This window comes from Chlamydotis macqueenii, chromosome 9 (assembly GCF_036417535.1).
Source record: "Chlamydotis macqueenii isolate bChlMac1 chromosome 9, bChlMac1.mat, whole genome shotgun sequence".
In the NCBI taxonomy this organism is placed as follows: domain Eukaryota; kingdom Metazoa; phylum Chordata; class Aves; order Otidiformes; family Otididae; genus Chlamydotis; species Chlamydotis macqueenii.
The window spans coordinates 23518728-23537522 of NC_141564.1; the positions used below are offsets into that span (position 1 = coordinate 23518728).

Below are 18795 nucleotides of genomic sequence, written 5' to 3' on the forward strand. Positions count from 1 at the left end.
AGAAAGTCAAAGTCTGACTGGGGAGAGCTTCAATGCCAGAGATTGAAATATTACATAGGATCTGCTGTCAACAGCACAAAAGGAGGGTCTACCAGTCAAGTTCCACAGAAGCAGCTTAATCAGGCATAGCTTGATTTTTTTTTAACATACATTTATGTTTCAGTGAGGGCTGTCAGTCCTGTACCCCACTCTGAATGAACGAGGTCAGTCTCACACATGTTGGTCTTGTGGTGAAGATGGTGACTTGATTTTACAATGGAAGGAAGGATAATGTCTAGGCACCTTTTGGATTTTTTTTTTTCCTTTTGAATGAACAGGCCAACACAGTACTCCACTCACAGTGGAACAATCTAGGGATAACCCAAACGAGACCGTAGCATTATTTTTCCTCCCTCAGATTTTCTTAGGGTGGTTTGAGAAAGGAAGGGAGGGGAAGCGTGTGGTCTGATTCTGTAGTCGTCATTTTCTATCAGAAGCAGCAGAAATAGCACACTGCAATCAGTTATTTTAAATACAAGAACAACTTCTTGCCTGCTCTTGCATGTACCGCAAATTCCCTTACTTACAATAAGTCACATTTCTGTTATTTTACTGTGAAATTCAGTTGATCAGCCAGCTCCCAGAAGCAAGCTCCCACAATAATGTAACTAAAAGGGCAGCAGTTAAGCATCACCATATGCAACTGCCAGATGCAGTCACTGCAGTTTAAGTCTAAAGGCGACGCTACTGCGTGTACTGGGCCATAGTTTTGTAAGCGATGAAAGCTGTCACTTATGTCACAGACATTGCTGTAATGCGTTATGATATTACAGTTTCAGCAGAACCAAAAAATATCAATAATACATTTTGTGAAAGCATTTACAGTGAGTGGAATACAATGTTTCAAGTGCAATACACTTTTTCTTGCAACTCCACATTTATGCATAAAGTCACTTGAGAAACGTTACATTAAACTATATACTCTGCCGGGCATTGTACAAGCTCTCACAGTCAATCTCAAGCCTTCAAAAGCTGGAGGACTGAAGGACACAGCTCATCAGGGACAAGCAAAACCAGAAGAGGAGCTCTTTACTATTCAGTGATTCACAGGAATATGGAATATTGCAGCAAAAGTACCTTAAAACTGTGTCTTTTTGGAAGAGACTTGCTGAATGCATTTCAAAGGCCAATCAACCAAATCAGGAAAGTTTTTAAAGGACCTTATCAAAATATAAGGAAGAATGTCAGTCTTGAAATCACCCCAAAATAACTAGATAGACAAGGTATATAGTAGCTGTGAAACACTATTTCAAAAGTTCAAAGCAGAACTTATTTATTCAATCCATTGTTCAGCTTCTTCACAAGGACTTCAGAAGAAAAATATCAGACTATGGACATAACTATGTCAAGAAGATGAGGAAAGTTAATTAAAGTGTATCGGGATTTCAGAAAAGGAGTCTATCACTTCATAATGAATGCAAGGGTAACAAACAAACCAGCTTGCCTTCCTACAAAACAGTATTGGCTTCAGACTTGCAATCAACATTGGGCTCTGTTTACATTTAGGTAAAGTCAGAATTGCCAAGAGAGTTCTTATTCACTTATGTTATCACTACTTAGAGGAGAATTAGTTTCTTACAGTACAGTAATAAGAGATACAGATTGCTTTAGGAAAAAACCCAACAATTAACCCTAGCATTAAAAGTAGGTGTTATACCCTGATTAATCACAAATGGCAGTCCATCATTACAAGGATTGTTATTTATAATGCACAGATATTGTTTCTCCAATGCTTCTCAGCTGCACAGTCTGTTTCTGCACATCAGATGCAAGACTGCAGCAGCCGCAGCCGCTGGTGAGCTCCCAGCCAGCTACAATTTCTCTTAGAAGCAACTGCATATATCAGACTGTCCTGACAGCCAACATCACAGCGGTATGAAACGCCGGCCCACGCTAACTCCGGAGCTCAGCTGCGTGCCAGCAGCGCCATCCCGCAGCCCTGGCACCTTCCTCGCTGGCAGCTGCTCTGGATCAGCCAGGGGACCGTGCTGGCAGCGGGGCCGGGCCATTACCAGCCAGTTAATAGAGCTGTCCTGGCACAGCAGCCGAGGCCGGACAGGGCCTGTGAAAGACCGTTTTTAAAACCAGTTGAAAGAGCTGTTTTGGTAAGTGTGCTGAGCGTGACCAACAGAGCCACAGTTGATAGAAAAATGGAAATGAAAACAGTCTGTAAAGCTGGTCTTGCACAAAGACTTCAAAAGACAAAAGGATGAGAAAGAAGAGTCGCTCTGATGGTGTTTACTTCTGAATCAGCAAAATCTAGTCAATTAAAAAGTACGTTTCATCAAAATCAGTACCTCTGAGAAAAAATTAGCACTACTAGGTAAGCTTCACCACTTCAAATGTTACTCTAAGATAATATCATAACATCTGTTATAAAATAAACTTTTTTTTTCTTAAAAACTGCAGAATAACCTGGATGAAAAATTCAGCTAGCAGCAGAACTTTTCATTCTATATTTCACAGTAGAAAACTCCAGCCAAGACATACGATAAGAATTTCTTTTTGATGTAAAGGGTGCTGATCACTGATATTCCCAAAGGAGTGAGAAGCACGGAAAGACCACGTGCAGAAGAAAATTAAATTTCTTCCTCCTGCCCCAAGGCCGATTCCAATTTTGCTTCTTAGGCTTCAACATCATTGCTATCTGCTCTGCTAGTAGTTTTCGTATATTTTCAAATATCTACATTTGTCTCTCTTCCTCCATGATTTCTTCAACTACAGAACTCCAATTTTACATTGCTTTCCCAGGAGAGTAGCCCTACAAGTATCCTTAAAAAATAAAAACAAACCGGAAAGCAAGCAGAGCATCTGCCTAATTACAGACACCAATGCAGGCCACTGATCAACTCACACAGTGTCTGGACAGGAGGAAGAATCAGCTAGTGTGGCATACTGGACAAAATCCTCACTTTTTTGTCCACATCATCATTCAAGTCCTTCCTCCCTCTCGCTTCTTCATAAGCGTCCATGAGCTTATCAGATTAAGAAAGAAAAAAGGAAAAAAAGAAAGGAAACAGTAGCAGCCTCATACTGTCTAAACTGGGTGAGCTGGCAGAATATGAAGACAAGAAGCAAATTCAGTGCCCTGCATGTTTTACTGAAATTGTTCACAGAGAATATCTGGAACAGCAGCAGTTTCAAGGGATAAACGGGAAAGCTGGAAACAGAAAGAGAGGAAAAAAACCAGTCCCTGCTGTGCAGGTATCTTACCCACAACAAGAGATATGCAACAACCAAAGAAATGCAGCTTCTTCAGTTAGAGACAAAAAGCAAGGCTCATTTTACTTGGGAAAAAGAAAAAAGAAAGAAACTATTCACATTTTTATTCTAATAGTTTTGTTTTTCTTGGCCTTGGAGACCTATAGCTGTCAATATATCCCTCTTGGCTCACCATGGACAAAACAGCTCAGTTTAGAGGCCAGTATTCAAGCTGCGCCTGAAAGGTGGAATCTGGCCTCGAAGCGCACTTCTGCGGATCACTGTTCAAGCCTCGTTGGTTCCTCTTTACGAGCACTGATGCTGTTCCAAGTATCCTCTCCATGATGAGCCATTTAAGCAACACATGCAGGGAGCTGAATTTGTCTTAATCCCGCTTATTCTCCCACACAGAGAAGTTTGGTTCATGTTAGATCTGATTCTAAATGCTGAAGCAATTCACATCAACAAGAGCAATCACAAAGCACTGAAGAAACAGTCCACTTCTGCTGCTCGCTGGCTCACATCTATGCAATCTCCCTGTGCCTGTATAAACACATCCATGGCATGTTTTACAGAGAGTGTTTGGTTTCTTTTTGTTCGGTTGGTCGATTTTTACTTTTTATCATTTTTTTTGCTTAGGTTTTTTTTTTTTTTTTAAAGATTTTGAAATGAGTTTTTAGAATTCTAAAACTCCCAATACCTTACAGAAAGTAATCAAGTAATTTCCAACACCCAGAATGAAAAATGAGAGTTGAAACCCCACTATCTCCTCCCCCCAAAATAGACTGTTTTCCAGCAAGTCTTAGGTGATTTTCCTTCTCTCTTCTGCTCTCCTGAGACCTCGCCTGGAATATTGTGTCCAGCTCTGGAGCCCAAAACATAAGAAGGACATGGACTTGTTGGAGCAAGTCCAGAGGAAGCCACAGAGATATGAGAGGGCTGGAGCACCTCTCCTATGAGGACAGGCTGAGAGAGTTGGGGCTGTTCAGCCTGGAGAAGAGGAGGCTCTGGGGAAACCTTAGAGCAGCGTTCCAGTGCCTGAAGGAAGCCTACAGGAAAGATGGGGAGAAACTCTTCAGTAGGGCCTGCTGTGACAGGACAGGGGATAACGGTTTTAAACTACAAGGAGGTAGATTCACACTTGATATAAGGAAGGAATTTTTTATACTGAGGGTGGTGGAACACTGGCCCAGAGGCCAGTGAGGTGGTGGATGCCCCATGCCTGGAAACATTCATGGCCAGGCTGGATGGGGCTGTGAGCAACCTGATCTGGCTGGAGATGTCCCTGCTCCTTGCAGGGGGGTTGGACTGGATGGCCTACAAAGGTCCCTTCCAACACAAACCACTCTATGATTCTAGGATTTCCTCTAGGATTTCCTACGGCAAGTTAGTATTAATTCAACCTTCTGTTAGAGAGACTGCAATACTACTCCCATTTTTTGGTATTATATGCTATGACTCATGTGCATCTAATACTTTACATTGGTAGGTAATAGACACATTCTTATTAAAAATTAGGTTAATCTTTTTAATTAGCGTGGCTTTGAAAACTAAATAGGCTAACCTGAATTCTTGTGCTTGTGTACAAGATTCCAATTTTCAAGCTTTCCACAGGTTATCTGACTGTTCTGTTTAAATTAAGTTGTTAAGTAGGCAAGGTGGACATCTGTACCTCAAAGTAAAGAATTTAGACCCAGTTTGTACCAACCAGTTCCATTAAACATAGCCACAGTAGAAAAGATATGTTAATTTTCAATCAATATATCTCAGCAGCAAACTCATGAGCCAACAAACAACCAGAACGAGTTGCCTCACATAGACCTCCTGAAGTTGGTGCAGCTGTATGCAAAGCGTTGCCCAAAGCGTGCACATTTTTTTAGTTACTCACCACAGAACAGTTACTCTACTGGATCCAAATACACCCCAATGTGCCAATGGGCAAAAGCTCATCTCTAACTGCACAAAGAATCTGATAATCCTTGAAGAAGCAGAGATCAACTGTAGACCTTGGGGATACTAGACTCTATACCTCAGCCCCCTCTGTCTCATCATCAGATGAAGTTTATCACTGCGATACATAAGATATTGCTTCTTTTAAGTTTATTTCTTCTTTGTTGAAGGTCATCCAAGGCAGAAGATACAGGCCCTCCAAGTGAAGAACAATGCTCAAAGATGTGTTGTTTTAAGCAGTAAACTGCCTGCATACAGGTGAAAGCGCTCAACTGTACCAAGTGTCCAATCCTGTTTGACATTCAATGGCACAGATTTCTGCACGGCTTAAAGAGCAAACAGTAATCAGCTGAGACATCAGCTTTGTGCTTGTTTTCATAAAAATAGAGGGAAGCCAAGTGCAGCAAACATCAAACCTTAGACAGGACACTTGTCTCTTCCAGCACTTAAACCACCCCTATTAATAATAATGAACAAAAAGTTCACTACACTTTTTTTCACCAATGCTAAATGAACAAGCTAGACTTCAAACAATCCAGTCTTCACTGCACACAGAACTGTAGTATTTGCCTGCTTACTGTTGCTACTCAATACAATATTCATGTCAGACATGACCACAAACTTGCCTAGGTGAGACTTAAATTTATGTCTCTATATAGCCAGAAATTATTAGCCTAACATTTGTTTTCCCAAGATTCACGAGGTTTTAGGAATTGTTACGATGTACTAGGAGGGGCAATGAAAAGCCTAGTAAAAGAATGGATTAAGAAAACTCTCAGTACAGCAAGACTTGAAAACACACTTGCCACAGCTGTAATTACAAGCCTGAATGGCCACAGCTGATCCCTAAACTCAAACACTGCTTACGCTCCCATTCAGTGAGTCTGTATTAGGAAAAAAAATCTTTACTGTGGCCTTATTAAACAAACATTTCCTTGAACTTGTTTTAAAGGTTCTACTAGTTTAACCTGTTTATATAGAAAGAGGCAGACCATGACATTACAGAATTGGAGCACTAGCTACCTCCAAGTCCTCAGGTTGTCCAGATTTTCATAGGTCTCCACTGTTTTTGCTGAAGTGTTTTAAGAAGGGAACTGCAACTACACTCACCTGCTCTTTCACAACTCGCCACTCCCTCTAACCATTGCTGACATTATTTTGTCTAGACATGCGTGCTAGAAATTTTTTCCTGTAATGTCCTGATCAAACTGCAGATGTGTCAGACAGCATATCTGGTTTACGATATCGCTAATGAATTGTCAAAGAAGTAGAGCTGGTCATTGTGAAATGAAAGCAGTGCCTTTCAAAACCAGAAGTATTTTTTATGTCTAAGTAATTTTCTCCCAAGCTTGACTGTGACACCAGTTCAGCTATGAATTCTTTAAGACAGGTCCTTATTTTTTAATTTGACTAAAAATGGTGCAGTTGACGTAGCCAAGTATTAAAGTAATGTGGATTTAAAAGCTCAAATTTTGCTAGTTTGAGGATGTTTTATTCCAGTCTATATTTGATATCAATCATGGAGGGAGAAGGAAAAAAAAAAAAAAAAGGAATTAAAATACTCTTCTGATTCTGTGCACATAGTGGATGGGACAAGAAGAGTCTCAAATTGTTGTAACAAAATGTTGGGCTGGACTTCAACAATAATATTTTGCTGGCAAAGACAACAAAGCTCTGGAACAGATTGCCTGGGGAGGTCTCTAGATCTACCCATGTCCACTAGATCCCTTTAAGAAGGTTAGACAAGCACATCAGGAGTCAAGAGACAGTCACCATGACTTGGGAAAGCAAGCGGACTAAAGGAGGGAGTTTCAAAGTTCCTGATATACAGCCCACATTTTCTCCATGTTCTGAAAAAGATACTCACACATACAGGTACACATACACATCCCCACCCATATACATTTGATGGCCCCATTTTAAGAACCATAAAACTACGTACCTCTTAAATACTGAAAAACAGTGCTGAAGAGGACTTTATCTGCCTAATGAGTAGTAATCTCACATGGAAGATGCACGAGAGGGAAAGCAAGAGAAGACGGCTATATAAACCTGCTCCCAAACTACACCCTGTACAAAATGAAACGACTGTTAAGGGAAAACCAACAAAGGTCCAGCCCAGAATCTCCTTTGGTTCGATGATTCTGGTATTCCTTGGCCAAGCAGGCAAGCAGAGTTCGAATCTCTCTTTTGCATCAGGTATGGAAACACATAAGTAGTCACTGTTTTGTGAGTTTTATGACTGGCACGTGAACCCCGTTAGCAACCAGGTTCTGTTCACTGTGCATCTGTGCTTTATTTAAAAGGCGTGACAAATGAAAATTTTCTCCCTTGGCTTGAACTCATATTACAGAAATATTTTGGAGCTACTCAGAACATTTTGCATGTTTAGCCTCTCAATCCATAGAGGAAAAAAGTTAATTATGCAACCCAATTATGCATTTAATGTCCCAGGGCCCAGTCACTATGTCCACAGGAAGCATTAATAAACATGGTCTATCTCACTTTATGGAAAAGTTGTGATTACCATTTTTCAATAACTGAAGCTATCAGCAATATGATACTTTTCATACCTGATGAAATTGAACCAAAATGGCAAAGCCTCCTTGAATTTAGCTCAAATGCCAGTTTATTGCAAACACGTTCTCTTTTTGTTCCTGTACATGATGTCAAAATTCAGGGCTGGATTTCTGAGAGTGCAGCACACCAGGGCTCAGCTGAGAGCAAACCGGAGCAGCCAAGCACATGAGACAATAAGCCTCTATTTTGGTGCCTAAATGGGAGGTAAATATTCCAGGGGAGAAAACAAACAAACTAACCAACCACACAAAACCAACCCACAAAAAACTCCATCTTCTTGTTTTCAGAGCCATCGCATGTTAAAACTATATGTAAAAATGGTCCACGTCACATTTCACTTACTGAACACGTGAAAAATATTAAAGAAGTTTTTTTCTATGGATTAGAAAACACCCCAGTGCTATGTACTTCTAGTCCAAGACCCATTAAAGTCAGTTGAAATACTCTAATTCTATCATATTCTGCACATATGAAATCTGTGTGTATACATTAAAAACCTTACATAAGTTCATATAATTCTTTTTTGTAATGAAAAATGTAAAGTCTACTTGAGGAGGACTGCATAACCTTTCTACAACTGCAATATAACGTACAAAGTTCAAAGACTTAAACTGAAGACAAACATCCTTGGTTGCTGATACAGAAAGAATTTAGAGATAGACTAGACATTTTATTTTCAAATGTAAGAGACAAAAGAAAAAGATGCTGAAACTACCTTGATCTGTAATAATACAAAAGCCACTCGATGCTTTTACCTCAGCAACCTGATGCCTTTGTTACAGGTTATGATATTCCACTTCTGAACTGCTACCAAAATACCACCAAGCTGTTGGCTCCCACTCAAATACTGACCGAGCTGCATCTTTCTTGTTTTGAAGACAGACAAAATAATTGTCAGTTGGTATGTATTGCTCTAGAGTAGCAAAACCCTAATATTTCAACTACTAGTGAAAGTGAAGAGATTCTTACAAATGATAATATATAAGATTATATATAAATAAATAAAATTTAACATGTAAGTGAACTTCATGAATTGTGTATTAAATTATCTTCAAGTGTAAACCTTCTAATAAAATGTACATATAATCAGCCTTTGATACGCTTAGTTTGATGCAGAAACATGTTATCAACTCATCAAGTAATCACTTCCAACATATCAGAATACAGAAGGTCTAAATACCAGCTTACACAGTACGTATTAGTGCCTGCAATCCTTGTTTGCATTACCAGGTATAATAATGTCACGATTTTTGAAAGGCATTTTTACCACATAAAGGCTGCTGCTAATATCTCTACGCCAGGCTAGTTGCTACTAGAAACTTCCAAAACTTAACCAGTGCTTTATCCAGTATATGCACATAAGATTAGCCCAAGATCAAGTCTTACTACTTTAACAGTCTTTCCGAATAAAAACATTCATATTTTTACTTAAAGCCAAGACAAAGATCACATTCCCAGAGAAACAGTTAATCTCAGGTGAATTTGTTTCAGAGACTACAACCCAATACTACTCAGGGCTAGAAATGTTCTAAAACAAATTAAAAAAATGTACCAACAAGAGAAATAAGTGATTTCCATAAGCATTTCCCTAGCTTGCATAAAGACATCAATTACCATAGCTTGTCTTCTAAATTAATGATTCACAGTGATGGATTATTCATGCAAGACGGCCAGCTGAACATTATACTTTGACTCTGGGGAGAAAGTATAGCATGTCTTAATTAACTATATTTTGTATAAACCAGAAGACAGTCAGAAAAATTTTATTTCTCTAGTCAACTAGGTAAAATGCAAGAAAATAAAACTAGTGGTAAGTTAAATATGAAAAAATATTCAGTAGTCTCCATAATCCATACTTGAAGTGAACTAACAAGAGCACGTTACCTCAAGTGAGCTCTGTAAAGTAATGCCAAATTGCCATTTTGTTGAACAAACTGACTTCAGATCTACTCCACTTAAGTGCAAAAAAAGGATGGAAATTTCATGTTAATATGCCATTTCCTGCCTATGCACAACCTTGCAAGACTTCAATGATGGCACAATTTCTTGTTTCAAAAGGATATCAAGTATTTCCACAGTCCTGACTGAAATGCAGCTCAACATTGAATCTTTCTATGAGTGAATGATACTCTCTCAAATATTTTCTAAATAAACCCTGTATTCTAACAGCCCCCTTGAACATACATAACATTTAGGTGTTGTGCAAGTCTATAGATTTTATTTGTTACTTTGATCAGGACAGTGCAAAATACCTCTACAATTCAAACAATAGCTATGATTTGCAACTGTTCTCTTTCAAAGTGTTATTCAATCACTGTATTGAAAGATTTACAAGATAAAAATGGGAAGTCTATGATAAAAGTTACCATTTACCCTTAGAATATGCAAAATGAATCATCTCTCTAAAAATCTATACCAAGCTGCTCTAGGATAGCAAAGACCACCATGCCTGATGAATTATATGACAACATAGTTGCTTACATGGCTTATATGCAAACACATGAAGGTTGTTAAAAGTATTAATCACATTCAAGTAGACCTTTACCTTTTAACAGACTAATACTCAGATGCCTCACCCTCATTACTGGATTTTATGAGTAGGAAGAGTCTGCTTTCATTTTACATTGGAGAAACGCAAGCTAAGTATAGATTATAGGACTTGTCCAATACCAAATGATCTGAAAACACGTAAGCTTTATTTCTTCTTCCTTTAAAACTATCCTATCCATTGGTGTTACCTTCTCTGAGCTCCCAGGAGAATTCTAGAGCCTCTGAAAACAAACATTTAATTTCGTCCTTGCTCTCCTGGAACTTCAGCAGTATTTCTGGGGATTCTTCCAAAGCACTATGATTCTTAAGGAATTAAGTAATAACTCAAAGATAGGATAGTTACATAGATAAGGATTAGGGAAGGATGCTGAATATCAACTCAGTCTCTACCAATACTGAAATGACAAGTAGTTAGAAAACAAACTATCATACATCTGCCTCCACAGGGCTTTCACTGGAGGCAGTGAAAAAGATGGTAAAGATGATACCGTATTAGGGCAAGCTCCTTGTAACAATTCTTCAATGAGGATTTAAGTTTATGGTGCTTTCCTCTCCTTCTGAATAGAACAGATCCTAGTGTTCTTTTTGAGAAATATGCCTCCATCACTTCCAGAATTTATTTCCATTGTGACTGAGTGAAAGCTTGGCCTCCAACCTAAAGGGTAGTTTGCTGTCACTTCGCATATGAAGACTTGGTATTAGTTCTGTCACATTCACGACTGTACTGTGTTTTGACATTGTATGTACATTTTCCTCCCTCACATTTGTATATGAAAAATTACCAGTGGCATTTCTTCACTTCATGCATATCATCCCCTCAAAATAAATCCACTTACAGTCAATTTGTTTCTTACTCACTTTCATGGATATCTTCTCTATATGCCCTGCTGCTCCATATCCCCCATCATTAGACATCTATGCTTGCTTGTTCTTCTGATATTTGTTTCTCTTGGTATCTCCTCATAGATCAAATATCCTGCTCTCTGTAGCATTTTCATACATGCACCGTAGGGAGAACAGATGGAAACTGCCAGCTACAGATGACGCCAACTAGCTTCTGTGCAAGTGGAGATTCCAAAAGCTCTAAAATCCACATGGGGTTTTGTGCTACCACGACATTTTCTATGCCTCAGAGATGTTGGGGAGGACTAATCAAAGGCAGTCTCCTATGGGAAACTGAGAACAAGCATGGCTGTAGCATGCAGTGACCACACAGGTGGCAGTGAATTGTGGAGCCATATTCAGGCATGCGAGACTTCAGAACCTGTCCCCAGGAATAAGAGGAACACTTGCAGCTACAAAGCACCACAAACATTGTTTCAGGCTGCTTAGTTCTACCAGGCATCATTCTTCTCTTAAGAATGTTACATCACATCTTGCTGAATTCCCAACAGCTATTTAGAGATGCTCTTTGCACACTAGAGTTTGTCAGATGAGGGGCAGGGGGAAACATGGGAAGAAGTTATTCAGCCGTTCTCTTGTCCCTGGCTTAACAAAAAAAAAAAAAAAAAAAAATTAAAAGCCCCCATTTCTGAACAAGTTCAGAAGGCAGAAGTAGGGGGGTGGGCAACATCCCCTGGAGATGAAAAGAAGCAGAGATTTGTATGCACACGACAGGAGCACAGAGCACCAAAGGCATAGCAGAGGAAATGCTAGAGCATGCGGAGGGAGATCTCTCTGGTTAGGCCTGGGCACTGAGGGAGACGGATAAGGCAGGCAAGCAGATGAAGAAGAAAGGCCCAATTCTGGTGCAGGGGAATGACATAAGGCAGAGGGAAAACATCCCTTCCAGACTTGCACTGCTACCAGCCACGGACAACACAATCCCTATCCCGTGACACTTAACACTACTGCAGAATGAAAATGAGATCATAGCAAGCAAAGACCAAAAGAGTGTTGAATTCAAAGGGTTCAGCTCTGCATCTCTTATGTTTTCACCATAAGCACTAGATGGTTGTCCTTTTCAACATCTTGTCTTACTTCTCTTAAGAGATTCTCAGACAATAACGTCCTCTTCTTCCCAGCTCCTCAATTTGTAGACCTCCAATAACAGCTTCTTTGGATAGAGAGAACTGGGAGATCAGAAGCACTCATGAACTCTGTGACTGGACTACTCACAGTCAGAGTCACAGGACAAGGAGACGGGGGGAAGAAGAGATGGTCCATAGCACATGCAGTTGTGCGATATTCTTTTTCACACCAGACTACGGAGGTGTAGCAGGCACATTAAACTAAAAGCCACTTCTGTCATCTTCAACTTAAATATCAGTTTTGTCAAATATTAGCTGAACCTTTATTTTAGAAGTGTGGAGCCACCTTTGCTTTTTTTTTTTTTTACTTTTTTTTTTAAATAACAAAAACCTCTTGCCTGTAATGTTATTGTGAATAAATAATGTTACTTTAATAAAGAGGTTTTTATTCACCATATGCAAGTGCACATGCTTTTAAAGACAAAATAGAATTACTACAGTGTTTTAAAAGTCCATAATCAGTTTAATAAGAGACTAGTTTAGTCTTCTTTAGTACTTGTAAGAACCATTAGACATCTTTCAACTCCTACTAATTACTTTGTTTTTGGCAGACATTACTGTTTCCTCCTTCTGCTTTTTTGAATAAATCTGAAATTAACAAGTCAATAAACTGACATATTTACAGTAAAAATAACTTGGCTTCCCTCTCTCTTTCCTCCTACTTCTCATCTTTCTCTTTGCAGATGAAAAGGTTATCCTTCACCTACAGGCTTTACATGTACTTGCAGCAATTCGAGCAGGGACCTGGGCATCTCTCCTTTACATCAACAGGATCTCAAGCTGAAGACCTGATATTACAGTAAGCTGCTCGTGTTGTCTTTGGTTTTGATTAATAGCTTTAAATAGTTTAGAAACTAGAGCAAATGCTTTCTTTTGAAAAGACATATCCAAGAAAGAAAACATGAGTTGCTTCAGTGAACTCAAATGGCTACATGAAGTACACAGTCATTAAACGGTCCAAGAACTGCGTTAATTTAAAGGCGGAAAGAAAAGCATTCAAAAAGGGCAGTTTTAGTGTACCAATTAAAAAAGAGGTCTTAAATCTTTAAACCTATTTTCTTTCTAACTACAACTTCCATAACTGAGATCTGTGGGGAAAATTGGGGCAGAGAACATTACCTCAGACATAGAAACAGTTACTGAAAAACGACGTTTTGCTATACTGTCAAGGAAGGAGGCAATCTCCAGCGGCTAAGTGATCGTGAGGAGTTCCGACAGGCTGTCTTTGCCAAAGCACCCATGTTCCTGACGTTACCTTGACGTGTGAAGGTCAGTTTAAAAAAAGTGTTGAAAAGTAGAAGCCCAAGTTCTCCAGTTTACTCCAGACTTCTACATGAGAATCAAGGGCTGGAACGGCATCGCTGCACAAAAAGCACCAGATGCAAAATGCAACTAGTGAGCAAGTGCTTGGGCGTATTATCGCAAAGGGAATGAAAGTGTTTGCTTTCCTGTAGTGTCTAAGCCAAATTCTCAGAATCCAGTCAGAACTTCAAAAGAAAACAAAGCCTTAAATATGCTGTTCAGAAAAATTAGAAAGGAAATGACAGCTCTCTCTCCTCGGATGAGGAAGTTCCCCAAACTCACTGCGCATACAGAAACATGGATGACAAAAACAGATGAAAACAGAAGAGCACAGGAACTGAAGTTCTTCCGAGGTTTGGAGAGATCATTCCTAGATAACAAGTGCCTGGTTCTGTACATTTAAGAAATCCCCCTGCACGCATGGTACAGTTCCAGTTTCAATTCTGACAGAATGGATCTTTCTAGAAGCAGACAATTGTCGATTAGCCTCATCAAGTCAACATGAGTTTAGATTTGTCAGACATACACAGCAGACTAGAATCACTTTACATTAAGTAATTCTTTGTTTAGATGTAATGGTAACAGTGGAAAACCATTCAGCAGGGCTGAAGTACATAAATAAATGGAAAAATGTCTTCCAATTAATAGGCCAGCTACTCAGTTAAAACTGAATATAATCACATTGTTTAACTTCTGGCTGGAATATTACTTGTCATTATTGATTCTTCCTGAAAGAATAGTCTCAAAGTCTGAAAAAATATTTCTCAAGAATTACCATAATATTTAAACACTCAACTAAACCAAAAATACTTTACAACACAGGAGGTCGAATCTTATTAACCCAAAAGCCAGATACATATTTAACTCATTAGCTTGTATTAATCCAAAATTTTCTCTTTTCCCATCTCGTCGCTACAGCTGCTTTGCAATGACTCTAAAACACCAAAAAGGATGCAGATAACTCACGCAGCTTTTATCACATTAGCCACAGTCTGCAGTTTTCATAATCATTAGCTTTGAAGTACATTAAACAAAGCAGAACATGACCTTACAGTCGGTATTTTAAACACACCACATAAGAACAATTCTTTATCGCACATACTTTATTAAGGCCACCAAATGAGATGCTATTCAGAACAACTCAAAACACAAACAGGCAGACAAGAACACCACTGTTGCACAGCCAAGTGAAGCCAGGCAGCGACCGCACTGCAAGGAGGGTTCGCTGCTTGTAAATGCAGAGTCACCAGACAACTTCCAACACGTACCTCCGATGCTGGCTGGGCTGAGGGATCAACAAGAAGCCGAAAGCGTGCACGAGTCCAAGACTGATAGAAAAAAGAAAATGAAGCTTTTCGTTTTAAAATAACGCACTGCAGCATAGCTTTACTTATTAGCAAAATGCACAGATTATCTTATCCACATTTATGTTTTGTGCAATATGTAATTACCTTTCTCAAAATAGGATTTCAGGGAGAGAAAATGGAAAAAGATGACATGGCATTCTTTCAGTGAAGTCAGGAAACTGAAGGGATTTTACAGGCATTCCTCCCACTTGAATTCTCACAGTACTGTGTTGTTACAGACCTCCAGCACAAACCTCCTTTCTAATGACTGCACTGAGCTATTTATGTTATAGAAGATACATATTCCTAATGTGATTGATGCAGTTTACTTATACCCCTGTCCTTTTGTACTGCTTTAAATACCAAGTACTGAAGGAAAATAAATCCAAACTTTACCCTTATTATTTAATTGTGGGGTTTTGTTTTTTTTTTTTTTTGTCTTGAAGTGGACATCTTAATTACCTCCACCACAACTTTACAGTGATATTTAAAGAAAATGCATTGTTCTGTCAAGTCAACCATTCAAGGTTCAAAAAGTATTTCCTTTTCTTCTGCAGGAATGCATGTTACATTATTTCCACCCCAAGTTCCACTAACCTTTTGTCATCCAGTTCACAGGACTAACAGCACTCAAAAGACACAAATTAAGCCTTAAAATTTTAAAGATATTTCCAAATTTAACTACTCTGGTCTTTCATGTATTTAAGGAAATCAACAAAGTTATCACTAACCACAGTTGACCACACAGACCACTGTACTGACACGTAACCAGAGACACTGATCATATTAGACATACGCAGGCATAGATAAAATAAAGAAAATCAACCATTAAATTCATGTTTACACACAAGTTTTTGACATTATTTTGAACACACAGCATAATGAAGATAAGGACAGCCTAAAGACTAAGTCTAAGACAGATGTACCGTGCATCAATTTATATTCAGCCTGCGTTTTACAAAGACAGAGTAACTATTGCCTGCACAGAACACGGATTGTCAGGAATTATTTTAAAAGGTATTCAGCCACGCCAAAAACGTGTCTTCGGGATGATGCGCCACCAAAAAATAAATTTGAAATTCTGCAGAAAAAAAACATTAGGTATGTTAGTTGAAAAAAAACTTTAAAGAGCTCTAAGTAGCTAGATCTCGATGTGAAGAATCCTGCTAGGACTAACTCCTCTCCACTGCTACATTTTATGATACATAAGATTAGAAGTTGAATTAAACTATGCATAAATAGGACATACACAGAAAAAAAATTCAAAAGAGTTATGACAATGATGTAGTGTTCACAGAAACACGCTCCTAGAACTCTGCCAGGCTACGCATGAACACATAAGCATTCTTCCATCTGAGAAGAAGAGATGAGAAGAGGTAACAAGAGACTCAAGTCTTAGGAGCGAGCACAGAAACACATCGCACTAGCACGCTCTTGCAGGAAGCAAGTCACTTAACAGCTCAGAAGTGTATTAATCCAGGCCATTTTTGCGATCAACTTGAGCCAGCAGCACTGTAGCTAAGGCGTTCAACAGTGTCAACAGTCACAGGATATTGTGTGGTTTCAACAAGGAAGATGAAAGTAAATGAGCGATAGCTTCATTAAGACTTGCACATACATGTGAACAAATCATTCACTGAAAATAACACATGGGGAGACAAAGGTAAAGGAAATTTAAAAACCCAAATCCTGTCTCAAACTTGAGTGGAGAATGTGAATACACAGGATTGACGGTCTTGTGAAGAAAAATTTTGGAACTCATGACTGCATTTAATAGCAAACTTAACATTGCCACAAGCTTTCACTTCATATCACGTCTTCACTTGCTCTGTGTAATTCTTTAGACAAGCCGTACCTTAAAGAAAAAGCCGTACCTTAAATAAAAAGCCGTACCTTAAATAAAAAGCCATTCCTCCTCCCTCCTCACCTCCTTGACAATTATTCCTCATCACACTCAACTAAGACACAACAATTCTGCAAAATACAGTGGACATAAAAATAAGAAAGTATGAATCTGGGCTAAGACCTTACTCCTTTAAAACAAATAATAAAAAAAAGACAGAATCTGGAAAAGTATCACAAAATTGATGAAGGGAGATCGTATATTCCATTTTAAGTGTTAGAGCTGGCAGGAATGAAGCTTTGTAGCTTTATTTCAAAAAATACTAATTTCAATGAAAGGATAAAATACCATAGACATATTTCTCTCAATCTATCCTATGACATTTTGCTAAAGGACTCTCACTGAAGCAGAATAGCATCATTTTCCATTAGACTGGAATACTGATCACATCAAAAATGATGAGACAAGAATTGGGGAATCAGAGATAGCGAGTTATTAATAATGCACAATTCAAACACACAATGCAAGTTTTAAGCAGCCCTTTAATACCGAGATGCATGGAGTATGTGACAAATGAGTAATCATACGTACATCTGATTAAAACAAAAAGTGGTGCAGGGAGGAGAAAATTCACTACACATAATAAAGCAAAACAATCCAAGTGCTTTTTTTTTTTTCTTTTTTCACTCCAGTGTTCTTGCTTACCTACGCGAAGGCGATGGGGACTGCTAACAAACACGAATACGTGTGCACGACCTGTCTGTTCCCACTTTGCCACCTCACTGCTGCAAGAGGTTACAGCCAATGTCTGATAAGTTTAATAATTTACCCGCTAATTCACCTGCTTGCACTGGAATCCGTGTGTCTTGTTAACACGGGTAATGCTAATCAGTTTTTAAAAAAAGGCAACTTTGCACACTGACGCATCAGAAACGCAGCTTCAAATCCAAAAAGCTATTTAGCAGTTCAACAATATATTTATGAAATCTTTCCAAACTTTAAATCTTCAAGGTTTCCAGTAATACAATCAGCTCGACAAACAATACACAAGTTTACTTACATTTTTTAATAGCCAAAAGACTGTTTGTTCATACCCGTACAGGCTGCAGAGCACCGAACAGATCAGCGGAACACAAGAGAAACCCCTCAGAAAAGGGGCTGGAGAAGCAGAGCTCCGGCTGGAGCCACACAGACCGCCACCTTCCCGGGCACGGGCGGGGTTTTCCAGCACGACGGCTGCCACGCTTAGCGCCGTACAACTTGGGAACGAGCTGCTCCCGCCGCAGCGCAAAGGCCGGCCAGCGGGGCTGAGGCCGCCTCGGCTGCGGGGAGGCGGGAACGGCTTCCTCCCCGCCGCTGCCGGCAGGTGGAGGGGCAGAGGCCGCCTGAACACCTGAGGGGCTTCGGGTTTTTGGGATTTTTTTTTTCCCCCCTACTCCTTTTTTAAGTTCTTCCACCGCCTCCTCTTCCCGCGGCAACGGGCGCAGCCCCCTCCCTGAGGCAGCGCACGCTGCCCCCCCACCGCCCCCCGCGCGTTAACGGAACCCCGCGGCAGCGCCTTCCCGCCCGGCGGTTCCTCGCGGGGCAGCCGCGCAGCCGTTAACCGCCGCCCAGACACGCGCCCCCGAAGCGGAGTGATCCTAAAGCTCCGCTTAATTTCCGAAATAAACCGTGAGCCGCCGCCGCCGCCGCCGCCCAGGAACGGGCGCACTCACCGGCCAGCTGCACCACCTCTCCCGCCCCGCTCCGCGCTCCGCCGCGGTTCTGCTTCCGACCGCCGCCAACGCCTGGGTACTCTCGCCACCCCGCCCCTCGCAGGCTCCGCCCACCTCGTCGCCGGCCCCGCGCTCCCATTGGTCGCCTCCGCCTCCTTCGCTCCGCCTGTCTCCGCCCATCGTGCCGCGGGGCATTGTGGGGCTTGTGGTCGCGGGAGAGGGGGTGGACTACAAACCCC

At 40.2% G+C, this 18795-nt stretch overlaps 1 protein-coding gene across 1 annotated transcript in view; it reads right to left on the reverse strand.

Moving 5' to 3' along the window:
- SERPINI1 (serpin family I member 1) overlaps window positions 1-18687 on the reverse strand; it is a 48494-nt gene extending 29807 nt beyond the window's left edge. Inside the window, exon 1 of the mRNA XM_086754924.1 lies at window positions 18557-18687. The gene's annotated coding sequence lies outside the window, so the exon portion shown is untranslated. The remainder of the gene's footprint in view (window positions 1-18556) is intronic.
- Between the last annotated feature and the right edge of the window lie 108 nt (window positions 18688-18795).